Source organism: Lissotriton vulgaris, chromosome 3_1 (genome assembly GCF_964263255.1).
Source record: "Lissotriton vulgaris chromosome 3_1, aLisVul1.2, whole genome shotgun sequence".
NCBI lineage: Eukaryota > Metazoa > Chordata > Amphibia > Caudata > Salamandridae > Lissotriton > Lissotriton vulgaris.
In genome coordinates, this window is record NC_141689.1 from 446144654 (window position 1) to 446157988 (window position 13335).

Consider the following 13335-nt stretch of genomic DNA (forward strand, 5'->3'; position numbering starts at 1 on the left):
CTTGGAGGTCGAGCGTGGAGAACACCCAACCCGACCGGACCAACGGAAGAACCATCTGGAGGGCCTCCATCAAGAACGGGATCATCCGTACGAACAAGTCCAGACCCCGTGCAACAAGGCCAGGTGTCGGGATCAGCGATAACGCCCCAAAGGGCGTCCCAGTCAGGAACGCTGCGGACCAGACCCGGCACCCCTCTGGGACCATGTGTATTCTTTTATGGAACGCTTCACGAAAAAGTGTGTCATCCTTGCGCAGGGGCCAAGCAAATCTTCTCTGTATCGTTGCAATTATAGTATAAGGGCTGCCGAAGCGAGCACTGCAGAATCTCCTCCAGCGAGACACCAAACAGACGGGCACCAGAGAAAGGCAGCCGCAAAGCCAAGGAACGCGGGCCCGCGTCCAACATCCAATCCCGTAGTAATAGGACACGGTGGGCAGCAACAGAGGAACCACAGGACACAGCAGAAGCCCACTAAGCAGGAACAAAGGTGATGGCCGACAGAAATACCACCAGGCGCTCCATAGACTCCAGCAACTCCGGACAACTGGCACCCTTCTGCATGGATGAAAACAGGGACTCGAAATCGGCCAGCAAAGACTGGGCAAGGTACTCCCAATAAATGCCAGAACGAATAGCCAGATGAGAAGTGGCAGAAGACATCCACAGGGCAGAAACTACCCACTCGTCCACACCGACCCACAGAATGTGACCAGCAGCCATGGAAGGACGACCCACAAGACTGGCCACCACAGAGTCCACATGAACTGAAATAGGCAAAGTGTCTGCCAAATCCCATAACGGAGAAAGCAAGGACACAAACCAGGGCATGGAGAAAGATCCGGGTCCTTTCAAACCTGCAACAGAACCAAGGACACAAAAGAGGCACCGGCAGAGAAGAGGCAACAGGCCACCAGTGCTAGAGAACATCCATAGAAGTGATGGGCACAGACTCCTCAGGAAACCCCACGGCAATCCAAACATGGGAAAGGAAGACAGGCAAGAGCTTCCTGGAAACGGACATGCCCTGCAGTGCAACCGCAGGAAGCGAAGACCACCCAGATGCAACAGAGGAAGAAAATCCAAAGAAAAGGCAGAAACCCCAACAGTTTCCAAAAGGGCGACATGAAGCCGGTCCCAGTACATGAAAGGAAATGAAATCCAGTATGAGCAATAGGCGTCAAGGCGCAAGCAAGCCACAGCCCAGAGTCACATGGCGCCGGGGTAACCCGCGGCCAGCGCAGGGGATCGAACCATGAACCTCGAGGACCGGAGTCAGGCGCCCAGGCCACTGCGCCACACCCCTCCCTCAAGCAACAGATGAGCCTCAATAACAGAAAGAGACTCCAGGAGAGGGCGCCCAATCCGGGCATCAGCACACCTCCAGGCACGCACCACAGGAGAGGGGAGGAGCCCTACCGGAAAAAAAGGAAGACGCAGGTACAGGAGAGGAATACCTTCCCTCATGAAGGAGATAGCACACGACCAGCGCTCGAAGCTGAACCAAAAGAAAAATAGTGGCCAAACATCCGGCGTGCAACTACCCCTGTAAAAACATTAGACGGCAGGACGTAGCACAGTGTACAATTTTCAAATTCACTCACTCCAGTAAAAAAGGCACCAGCAAGGGACAATGTGGATGTGGGGCAGGCGAGCCGCGAACCGTGAATCCCAGCACCAAAGTCGGCAGCGCTAACAGCATGGCCACATCCTCACCCTCGGAAGAGCGCAGGCTTCGCATGGATGAGGCGCCGGATGCAATCCCCGGCAGCTCCAGGAGTCTCCGCACAGGCACAAGGCTGAGGCTCAGGCTTCTGCAAAGTCAAATCTTCAGAGCCACACAACCGTGTACAAACACGGAACAGTCATGTCACTGCCCAGCTAGGAAACGGCCCCAAGAACCGGAGCGCCTGGAGCCCACCCGGGCGCCCGCCCACACCAGCACCCGGCACCGAACACTGCCGACGGGTGGAATAGAGGACAATGCGCATGTGCGCAAACCCAGGAAGATGCCGCCAAGACAGCCGGCAAAGCACCGCCGCCGGCCGCCCCAATGCAGCAGGGTGAACAACTCGTCCCGCAGGCACACTCAGGAGCCAATGCCAGGGCCCCCACAAGACAAAGAGGCACTGGCGAGATCGGGTAATCCAAAGGGGAGGAGTGCGCTCCACAACAGCCCAGCGCTCACAGCCCCAATCCCCTACCTGCACCTCAGGATCCAGCAGGAAGGAACATCGAGGAGCAGGACAATCGGAAGATCCACAGCACATCCAGCTGCGGGAACAGAGACCAGGGCTGGAAACGAAACAGGAAGACCCATGAAGCCAAGCAGCACAGGTCACCTGAGCCCAGGAGGAGAAAGGGAAGCCCAGCAGCCCCACTCCAAGGAATCCCACGACGGTCCATGGGAGCCCCCCAGAGCCCAGCAGAGGAGGATCCACAGGACAAACGAAGCGTCTCCCATCAAGTAAACCACCGACAGGAAACAAAACAGGATTTGCTTCTGGTGGTGAGGTGTGTTATAGCACCTGACAGGAGGGTGGTTGGAGTCTAAAAGCGTTTCCTGTTTTGTTTCCTGTCGTGTGGAATACCTCATGTGTGATGACTGGGTCGAGGACGAGGGAAGTAGAGGTAATGAAGAGGTGGGGGCGTGAAGTTGGGGCATGAGTAACATGAATATGAGGGTAATGTTCCATTCTATGCTGATATGGGCGCCAATTTGAAATTATCAACTGATTGCTATTCAAGTTTCTTTGCAGTCTTTTATAAAAGTGGCAAAGCAAGGATGTACACTGTTGGTGGTGTTTGATTATATATTTTTTGGTTTTTAGATACCCCTGACGAAGGGAATTTATATTACCGAAATGCATTGGGTGATGCCAATAAAGTTGTGACATGCGAAAACGTTCACTCCTCTTGTGCTTCAGTTATCATTTGCAGTATGGCAGATGAATGAGCAAAATAAATCGACAGAGAAAATGGGAAAAGTTGACAGAGAACATGAATTATAATAAGGAGTACAAAGAAGAAAAAATGGCATATTTGATTTATTGGATTCATATAGTCCAGAATTTGGCTGTGCAGCCGGAATGGTTCCAAAAATGTGGTTCCTACGTGTTGAGTTTACACTATTTCCATCCAACAGAGAGGTTACACAACGCAGCCTGGTGTCCATGAAAAGGTTGCCCAGTTTGCGGAGCTGATACGGTGCCATAGTATGCTTCAATCGTCATTGGAATCCAGGGATTGTCGGGAACTGGAATGTGTGGAGAGTACAGGAGAGCAAAGCCAAGGGAGGGCTGTAGTTTGGTCCAGGCCCAGCATGTGGTCGGGAGCATCTGTATTTTTGAGGGAGTCCTGTGTAGACGCCGTGGCATAATAGTGGATAGGGGATATGGATCAGTCGATTCTTGGTTGTCTACCAGCCCATACCAGTCTAGTGAGCATACTGCGAAGTGTGTCGAAGAAACTGTCTGTCAAAGCTATAGGAATATTGATGAATTAGTATAAAAGCTGGGGAAGGACCACCATTTTAATGATGGCAATCCTGCCAGAGATAGATAAGGGGAGCTTAATCCATTCATCAATTTGTGAGGATAATCTATCAACCAAAGGACAACCTCTGTGCTGCTGCGGTGGAGGAAGATACCCAGATATCTGGGGGGGGTCAGTGCACCATCGCAAGGGGAACTCAAGAGGGCAAGGAACAGTGACTTCACTCAAGGGAAATATTTGAGATTCAGTCCCATTAATGGAAAGCCCTGAGAAAGCCCCAAAGTGGACCAGCTCACGGAGAAGAGGAGGTAGATTGAATTCAGGGACTCATACAAGCAGCATCACATTGTCTGCATATAAGGAAGCCAGAAGGGGGTCACAGTGAAATTGCAAACCACGTGCCAGATGTGGCTCCTAAAAATGACACACAAGGGGGTCCACTGCAATGATGAATAGACAAGGTACATCCCTGCCTGGTACTCAAGTATCATGATCCTCAAGAGCCTATGAAAGCAGGCAATAGAAGTAGCACATGAAGGACACAGAGGAATCCCGGCCACAAAATGAGCGCTAAAAGATAGATTGCTGTTTTCAAAACTAGATGACAAGGTAGAATAAAAACTGCGTCCTGTTACATTAGCACCTGCCTGTCCCCGACAACAAAACAACTAGTGCTCCCTATGTCGGATCTATTGGAGAATACGTGGGAGCGCTTAGCGGTTAACATCTTCAGTCCACTTTCCAATGACAAGTACCTCTTTGTGTTGGTGGATGTATTCTCCCAGGTGCAAAAACAACAGTTGATGGACAGAATGCAGAACAATGTCATACATTCACCCCAGTACCGAGATCTGGGCCTAAATCCATTGTTTTTTTGCACCCCACACCACCCCAGTTCAGACATGGCCATATGCAAATGAGCCTTTACCCTGTGCCTCATGGGAACAGTCCAGCCCGAACTGCCAAGCCCTGTCTTTCCTGGACCGGAATTAAGCATCCTAAGACCGGTTTCTGGCTATCAGCCGTCTTCAGCCAGGATAGCTTGACTCCAGTGGTGTGGAGAGCGTGGGACTCACGTCTGAGCATACCCAATCCCACTCGGGGTGACAAATACAAAAACAACAGTTGATGGACAGAATGCAGAACAAAAGAAAGAACAGGCATTAATCAAGCACTCTCACAAGATATGTAATGATCCAAGAAATTATCACAAATTTACAGAATACAGTTCATTGATAGGAAATGGACTTCCAAAGTACGGATCCAGAGCCAAGCGTTAGACTTCAAATCTTTATTTCATAAACATTAAAAATATTTCCAGCTTGTCCTTAGGCAGGACAAGCTGGAAATATTTTTAATGTTTATGAAATAAAGATTTGAAGTCTAACGCTTGGCTCTGGATCCGTACTTTGGAAGTCCATTTCCTATCAATGAACTGTATTCTGTAAACTTGTGATAATTACTTGGATCATTACATATCTTGTGAGAGTGCTTGATTAATGCCTGTTCTTTCTTTGGTACTTAACATTAGCAAAAACCTTTTTTGCTAATCTAACACTCCTGGTGGTGGGTGTTTGACAGGACAACAGAGCACCTCACATTAAGAATTGTATATAATTTACATTACACGTATACGTGTTTAGAGAATTGTTTTGCTCATATGTGCGGACGTTTTCTCACTCTTGAGAAACACTACCACCACAATCCTGTACTGCAAAATGCAGAACAATGTCATACATTCACCCCAGTACAGAGATCTGGGCCTAAATCCATATTTTTTTTGCACTCCACACCACCCCAGTTCAGACATGGCCATATGCAAATCGGCCTTGACCCTGTGCCTCATGGGAACAGTCCAGCTCGAACTGCCAAACCATGTCTTTCCTGGACCTGAATCAAGCATCCTAAGACCGGTTTCTGGCTATCAGCCGTCTTCAGCCAGGATAGCTCGACTCCAGTGGTGTGGAGAGCATGGGACTCACGTCTGAGCATACCCATCCCACTCGGGTGACAAATGCAAAAACAACAGTTGATGGACAGAATGCAGAACAATGTCATACATTTACCCCAGTACAGAGATCTGGGCCTAAATCCATCGTTTTTTTGCACTCCACACCACCCCAGTTCAGACATGGCCATATGCAAATCAGCCTTGACCCTGTGCCTCATGGGAACAGTCCAGCCCGAACTGCCAAGCCATGTATTCTCCCAGGTCCCACTGGGCAAGATGATCTCCTCCATCGGGCCGATAAAGTGACTTGAGTACTAGTGGACATTTTCGCAACAAGTGGGCTCCCATAATCACTGAAATCAAGCAATAGGCCACTTTTCAACAGCAGAGAAATCAAAGACTTTGTAACACAACTAGACATTGTACACCATCGGATAACACCACTAAGCCCTCAAGCTAATGAAGTGGCTGAAAGGTTCGCGGGCACCTTAAACAGGATGGTGCAGAGAGCCACAGAAGAAAGCATAACGATCGTCAAAGCACTGTGTCAAGTCCTGCATGCATATAGAACTACTGTGCACTCGACAACAGGAGGGAGTCCAGCTACCCTCATGTTTGGATGAGAGGTTGGAACCAAACTTCTACAATGGACTGCGCCTTGCACCGTAGACGCTGCCAGGTTCAATTCCACTGTTAGGGTGAAGAAAGAGAAAATGAATACATATGCAGATGCTGAGATAGGAAATATCCCGAGATAAAGGGGAGTAGGTGGTGGTCAAGCAAAACAAAAAAAGGAAGGTGGAGACTCTTTATGACACAGAGCCATTATGGGTGAAGGAGCAGAAAGGAAGCATGATCACAATGACCTTTCCTGGACTGAACATCACAGGAAGTGCATCACACTTTAAGATAATCACCAACTCACCCAGAGTGACCAACACCCATTGGGACTCAACCGAACAGCTATGCCGCTGAATGACCAAACCAACGCAACAGGAGTGAGCCAACCACCCACAACCCAGGTGGGGACGCCTACCCGATCCGGTCATCAAGGGACTCGACCTCGAAGTCTCATTGAGGAGATGCAGACTCAGGCCAAGAGCCCGAAATAGGGTCTGAAACAGGGGGGGTGTGGAGTCGGGCGGTCGGATCACACAGCATGAACTGGAGGGCAAAGGCTTGGAGTGACAAGCCCTCAAAGGGGACAATGGAGCTCACGTACAAGGGGGGGGGGTAATCGATATGCTGGGAAAGAAGGAACAATGTGGTGAGCAGCTGGAATAAAGGACTGTGCACTGTACTCCTACCTACAGACGACCTGGTCTGTGTCGTCTGTGCAGGGTCCGTCCGGCCAACTCTACACCAGGTTACTCGTTTTTCAAAAAGCGCTTTAGTGTTTAAATTAGTTGTTTATTTACTGCCCCAAGATTAGCCTACGCATCTTGGAACAGTAAATCAAGCAGTGTAATACCATATGTGTCATCAGAATAGCCGGGCTAAGTAGCATTGTAGTCCTAAAATGAGTCCACTAAACTAACCCTACCTACAGGCACAGGTTGCCTGAAAACTAAATGAAATCATGCTGGTGTCTCTGCAAAGGAGCACTGGCTGTGCTTCATTCTGTGTGTGCTGGTGCAGCCACTGCAGGTCGGCAGACTGCCACTGTAACAGGAGGCCACCGCCATGGAGCAATTTCAAGGGGCCTGGCAGGAGCCCATGATACTGGGAGGGACGCAGCTTTATATTTTGCTCTCCCCTCCCCCCATGACCTCCTCCTCAGATTCCCTCATGACCACCGGGCAGAAGTGCCCCTCATCTCTCCATAGCCCCTAACTTACATACATTTCATTTGTTTTAAAACCCTGCCAATGACGGGCTTCACTAATCCACTCAGCTAACAGCATAACATACGGATCTGTTCTTTAAAGCAGGCATATTAACACTATGTGCTACTTTATGGCTAGTAAAAACTGCCACTAGACAGAACTCTAATCACAAGAGTTAGCTGGATTTTTTTATTGCTGCATGAAAGATGGACGCACAAGGATCTCTACTTCAGGTGTTTTAAAATCTTTAAGTTATTGCTAACACAATCCCCACCGCAGAGGTCAGTGCCCTCCTCCAGGTCAGCGCCCAGTGCAGCTGCACCAGTCGCACTGCCCTAAAGCCGGCCCTGGATACACCAGGACTTGAGTTATTGACGATTGTATTTCAATGTTGTCAGAACGGATGGCTTCAACAGTGTTTACTTTCGCTTTAAGATAATAAGTTAATAAATAATCTTTGGTCAATGAATGCAGCCAGCGCAGCAATATACCTGGCAGGTACTTGAAGAACATAACGTGAGAGAGCAAAATAAAATTGGTGCAATATGTTACTGGGTACGTTTGGAAGGAACTGTGCTTGTTAGCGTCTGGCTAGAGTTTTTAGAATGCAGAGGGAGAAGGCTATCCAGCCTCATTGCTAGATAGTTGCTATCGCTTGCATTGCGCACAAAACCAGCTGATTATTTACCTAGCGGTCAATTGGCCCCATATTCCCAGTGGCTTCCAGGGAGTCCCAAGTTCTTCAGGCCCTTCATGTGTTATACATCATATTTGATACTCAGAGCATTGGGGTTATTTGGTTTCTTCCATTTGAGCATCATCAGCCTTGCACTGAATCAAGTCTAATTACTTTTTTGTCTAAAGGGCAGTTTTGAAAGTTGCCAATTTAAAACATGCCATGCCCAGATTAGGAGACTAGTTTAGGAGACCCCACAGAACGGCTTTGATGAAGCCCTTTTAACAACATAATACTCCCGTTTCATCATGACCTGCACAGGACTGCTGCTTATTTATCATGGTCTCACGGTTTGTCCTTCTCAATTATATCCCACTATCTCCACTCCTATTACATGTGCTTTAATAATCACTGCTCCACAGTGTTGCTTCTTATTGATCATAGTCCTACAGTGCTGATGTTTAGTTATTACGCCCTCAGAATGCTGTTCCTTATTAATTCTTTCTCCCTCAGTCCTATTCCTTTTTAGGTCTCTCCTACAAACACCTATTGTGTACAGTCCCAATAATTAGGCTTTGGGTGAACTCATTGCTTATCAGTTCCAGTCAATTTTGTTTGCTCACTTCTTTTCTGATAGGTTTGCTTTCGCTGTTGACTTCCTCACCTACCACACACTCTACCTCTATTGCGCCTCCTAGTTTTTTACTAACTTTTTAGGAGGGCCTGTCAGTTGCAATTTATTCCCAAATACCTCCTCCTCTCAGCAAATGCGCTTTAGGGCACTTTCATATATATTTAACTTTATTCTCCATGATGGGTGTCCACCATCTTGAAAAGGTAATAAAAAAAAAAAGTGCATTATTGTGCTGGTGCCACATATATAAATATAAATATATATATATATATATTTGCAGATGCTGTTAAGTACCTATCAAAGTCAAGGCCTATTGGCTTTGCCAGTGCTTCTTACTTATGGAATTCATGAACGCACGTGCCCAATATATATTAGCACCATAAGGATACAGCAAGGGGAGTTAAGGCAGAAGCTCCAGTGCTCACCTCACTGTGACAAGAGAATAGTTTGAGAAGACGTGTGAGCCTGTTCAATGTTAACGGATGAGTATAGACCTCACCAGAGACTGGAGCGGAGCAACACAATAATAGGCAGAATATGTCTCAAATGAGGAGGGAGTGATGAAAGAGCAAAGGGAAATTTAGAGAGAATTCAATAGAGTTATACCTTGTTAAGTTCTTCCACAGACAGTTATCGTCATTGTTTTCCTTGTGTTGGTATTGCGTACCTTGTTGGTAAAACACAATAAAACAAGCAGTGGTAATGCCAATAAATCTGGCTTTAAAAGAATGTTGTATGTGAAGTATTACAAGTGGGGTAGCGTGAGGATAGATATATAATTGTGTAGAAGCAAAGAACTGTATAATAATATTAGTGTAGATTGGGGAGGAGCTTCGCGGGCAACCAAGATGGCCGCCTGAGCTCGGAGCTCCGAAGACCTCCCGATCCTCCGCAATGATCCTGTCGCCTATCCTGTCCCACTGCGGTGGGAATCATCAGCTGAGCCGGTGCTGAAGCGGCGCCCGTTCTCAGATCGGAAATCCGATCTTCCCGGACCAAGTTATGCCGTCGTGAAGTTGGCGGACCCCGCCTGAGTCATTGGCTGACACCGTTGGGACCGAGTGGTGGCCTGTCGTGGGACTTCCCGATCGGGCCTATCGGACGGCCTGGACCAACTGGCCCGGACACTCTTCGCTGCACTCTCCCTTGGATGGCTTCTGGGGCTCCCATTGCCGTATCTCTGGTACCGACTGAAGTCGCATTTGGTGACCTGCCCCTCCCCCGGACTATCCTGCCATAACAGTTCAATATGGCGGGCAGAGGGGACTCGGACAAAGGAAAGCCTGCAAGAGTCAGCAGGAAGCTGACTCATTCCCAATCAACTATTCCGGAACGCTTCTCTCAATCTAAGGGGTCACCGGTTATGACGGGCCGAACTAAAGACTCGTTGAGGGACGTGTCCCCTGAGGATCCTGAATTCACGCTTCGGGACGTGATGGGTGCCATTGCTGGTGTGAAGGCTGAGATGCATAGTCTACACGAGGCGCTGTCCAGCAAAGTGGATACCCTAAAGATCAAACTTAACCTCATCAGAGCTGATCTAGGCAAGACAAATGATAAGGTGAAGTCCCTGGACCTCAAAACATCGAGCTTAATCAACGATATGTCGGACGTGCAGACTGAGGTCCGTGATCTGAAAACGGCTAATGGGATGCTTGTGCGTCGGCTTGACGAATTCGAGGGACGGGCACGGCGCCAGAATGTCCGCATTACGGGGGTGCCGGAGAAGGCCGAGGAAGGGTCGGTCGAGCTCTTTGTGGAGGACTTGGTGGTTAAGAACTTGGCGCCGGGAGGTCTGAGCAAGTTTTTCTCAGTCGAGAGGGCTCACAGGATCCCGGGTGGCCCGCCGAAGTCGGGTGCATCCCCTCGCCCCATCATTGCGAGACTCTTTAATTATAGAGACCGGGATGCCATTTTGCAGGCATCGAGGAGCGCTGGCCCTCTACGGTTCCAGAATGCAGACGTCAACTTTTTCCCTGACTTCACTCAGGCTGTCCAGAAGCGCCGGCAAAGTTTTACTGGTGTAAAGAGGCGGCTTCGGGAGTTGGGGATGCGCTACTCCATGCTTTATCCTGCTAAACTTCGCATCGAGCATGGGAACAGGACAGTGTTTTTTGACCTTCCAGATGCGGCAGGGGACTGGTTGGACACCTTGCCTCAGCAAAGGACCGAACCGGATGACCAGGCGGAGGGTGCTGCAGGAGGATCAGGTTCCCGGGAATGAATAATCTTCCTGAGACTTTTTCTGGGAGGGTTGCTGCGGCTGGCACCGACTATGACTGTTGTTTCTTTTATTTTTGTCACTTCTGCACTTTGATATGGAGGGTGACGGGGGGGATAGGATGTCTCTATTCTCCTCTAGGGGCTTTTTGTAGGTTAGTTTAAGGGGCGACAGGCACACTGCTAGTTGGGGTGGCTTCTAGTCTAATGCAGGGGTGCAGGGTGGGGGGGTTGTTGGAACGTGTTCTTCTTGTTTGCTCTATCTTTTCCTAACTCGTCATGGCTGAGGTTTTATTGTTCTGATGATGTTTGCTCGTGGGCTGCATTCCGGGTGGGGTTGAGGGGGGTGGGCGTCCTTGATGATGGGGGGTAAATCATTGAATTTGTTGAGCTGGAACGTTAATGGGTTGGGGGATCGCATTAAACGTGGTGTTGTTCTGCAGATGCTTAAACGCTGTGCCCCAGACATCGTTCTTTTGCAGGAAACTCATCTTGTTGGTAACACCTGTAGGGCCTTGAATAGGAGAGGGTTTAAAATGGTGGCCCATTTGGGTTTCTCTACGGGGTCCCGTGGGGTGGGCATCATGGTGCGCATGTCCCTTCCCCTAGAGGTGGAGTCTACCCTGGTTGATGATAGGGGCCGATACGTTGCAGTGGTGTGCAGGTGGGAGGGGCGCACTCTGGTTTTAGTTTACGTCCCCCCGGGGCTGCAAACGTCCACTTTTCAGGATCTGAGTGGCGCCATTTTGGGTCTCCCGGAGGGACTGCTGATTCTGGGGGGGGACTTTAATTCTGTGGTTTCGGGTGACTTGGATCGTTTCCCATCCAGAGATCTACGTAGTGCACAGTTCTGGCTCTCGGACTTCATTGCCACCATGGGCCTGGTTGATTGCTGGCGACTTTTCCATCCCGCTCAGAGACAATATACTTTCCACTCCGGGGCCCACGGTAGTCTTTCCCGTATTGATTATGTCCTTACCCCAGCTGCCCAAGCACCGTCGGTTTCCAACGCTCGTCTCATGGCCAGGGGTATTTCGGCCCATTCCCCGGTTTGGGTGTCTTTTGACTTCCACATCGTGGCGACATCGAGAGTGGCTCCTATTAACCCCTGGTATTTTCATAACCCCAAGACCCGCGACCTCCTGGCGAAGTCTATTGATCTGTACTTTGTTGAAAACTCGGGTTCTGTCGACTCGGCCGTCTCCCTTTGGGAGGCCTTCAAAACCGTTCTCAGAGGGGAAGCCTTCTCCTTGATAGCCGAGGCTCGCAGGAGACGGGATGAAGACTTGGTTCGGCTTGAGTCGGATATTGCTGATCTGAACTCCCAGCTGGCCCTGGGACCGACTCCAGACTTGCTCCATGTTCTTGCCCTGAAGCAGTCGGAACTGAGGGCCACTGCTACTGATGCAGCTAAGGCGTTGAGCAGGGAACAGCAGGGCAGGATATATGACGCTGGGGATAAGGCGGGTAAGCTTCTTGCCTGGTTGGACAAGAAGGACCTGGCGTCCCGAGTGGTACCAGAGATCCTGGGTGACGACGGACTCGTCGTCACTGACCCAGCTGCTATTGTCGAGGCGTTTGCGGACTACTTTGAGGCGGTCTACACGTCCGTTTCCGACCGGTCCGAACAGGACTCGGCCACCTTTCTGGAGGAGATCGAGCTTCCTTGCTTGTCTGACGCGGAGAGGGAGGATATGGACCGGGGCATGACGGCTGACGAGGTAGCACTGGCGATCAGGTCGCTGCGCTCCGGTAAAGCACCGGGGCCCAATGGTATCCCGGTGGAACTATATAAGCTCAGGGCTGATACCATTGCTGCTCCTCTGAGAGATATGTTCCTGGCGGCCCGTGAGGCTGGTGAGCTCCCGTTTGATCAGCGACTGGCCACTATTGTGGTCATTCACAAGGAAGGGAAGCCTCGAGATTTGTGCCGTTCCTACCGCCCCATTTCCCTGCTGAACGCCGAGCCCAAAATTTTGGCGAAGCTTCTTGCTAACCGGCTGGTGGGAGTGATCGCGGACCTGGTTCATCCGGACCAGTCCGGTTTCATCCCGCACCGTAACACAGCTCTTAATCTCCGGAGGCTCCATGCGGTGGTGGCGCGGGCGCACCAGCTCACAAAGCCGACTGTGCTTGCCTCGCTCGACGCGACAATGGCATTCGACTCGCTTGAGCGGAATTACCTCTGGGCTGTGCTCACTAAACTTGGGTTTGGCCCTGAATACATCGGCTGGGTCCGGCTCCTCTATTCTTCCCCGCTTGCCAATGTGACGGTGAACGGTCGACTGTCTGCCTCGTTCCCCTTGCGCAGGGGCACTAGACAGGGCTGCCCGCTGTCGCCGCTCCTGTTTGCTCTAGCACTTGAGCCGTTGGCTGCCTGCATCCGGGTGCATCCCGATGTTGCAGGCATCACGTGGTCGCCTGGCTTTGAGGATCGAATATCGCTCTATGCAGACGACATCCTTTTATATCTTACTTCTCCCTGCCGATCCTTGATTGTGGTGTTTGATTTACTTGGCACTTTTGGTGGTTAC

At 50.1% G+C, this 13335-nt stretch overlaps 1 non-coding gene across 1 annotated transcript; it reads right to left on the minus strand.

The window, feature by feature from the left end:
• Nucleotides 1–211: 211 nt before the first annotated feature.
• LOC147726611 (U6 spliceosomal RNA) lies at nt 212–318 on the minus strand. Its single transcript, XR_015309672.1, has one exon. It is a non-coding gene; the product is annotated as a U6 spliceosomal RNA (small nuclear RNA).
• Between the last annotated feature and the right edge of the window lie 13017 nt (nt 319–13335).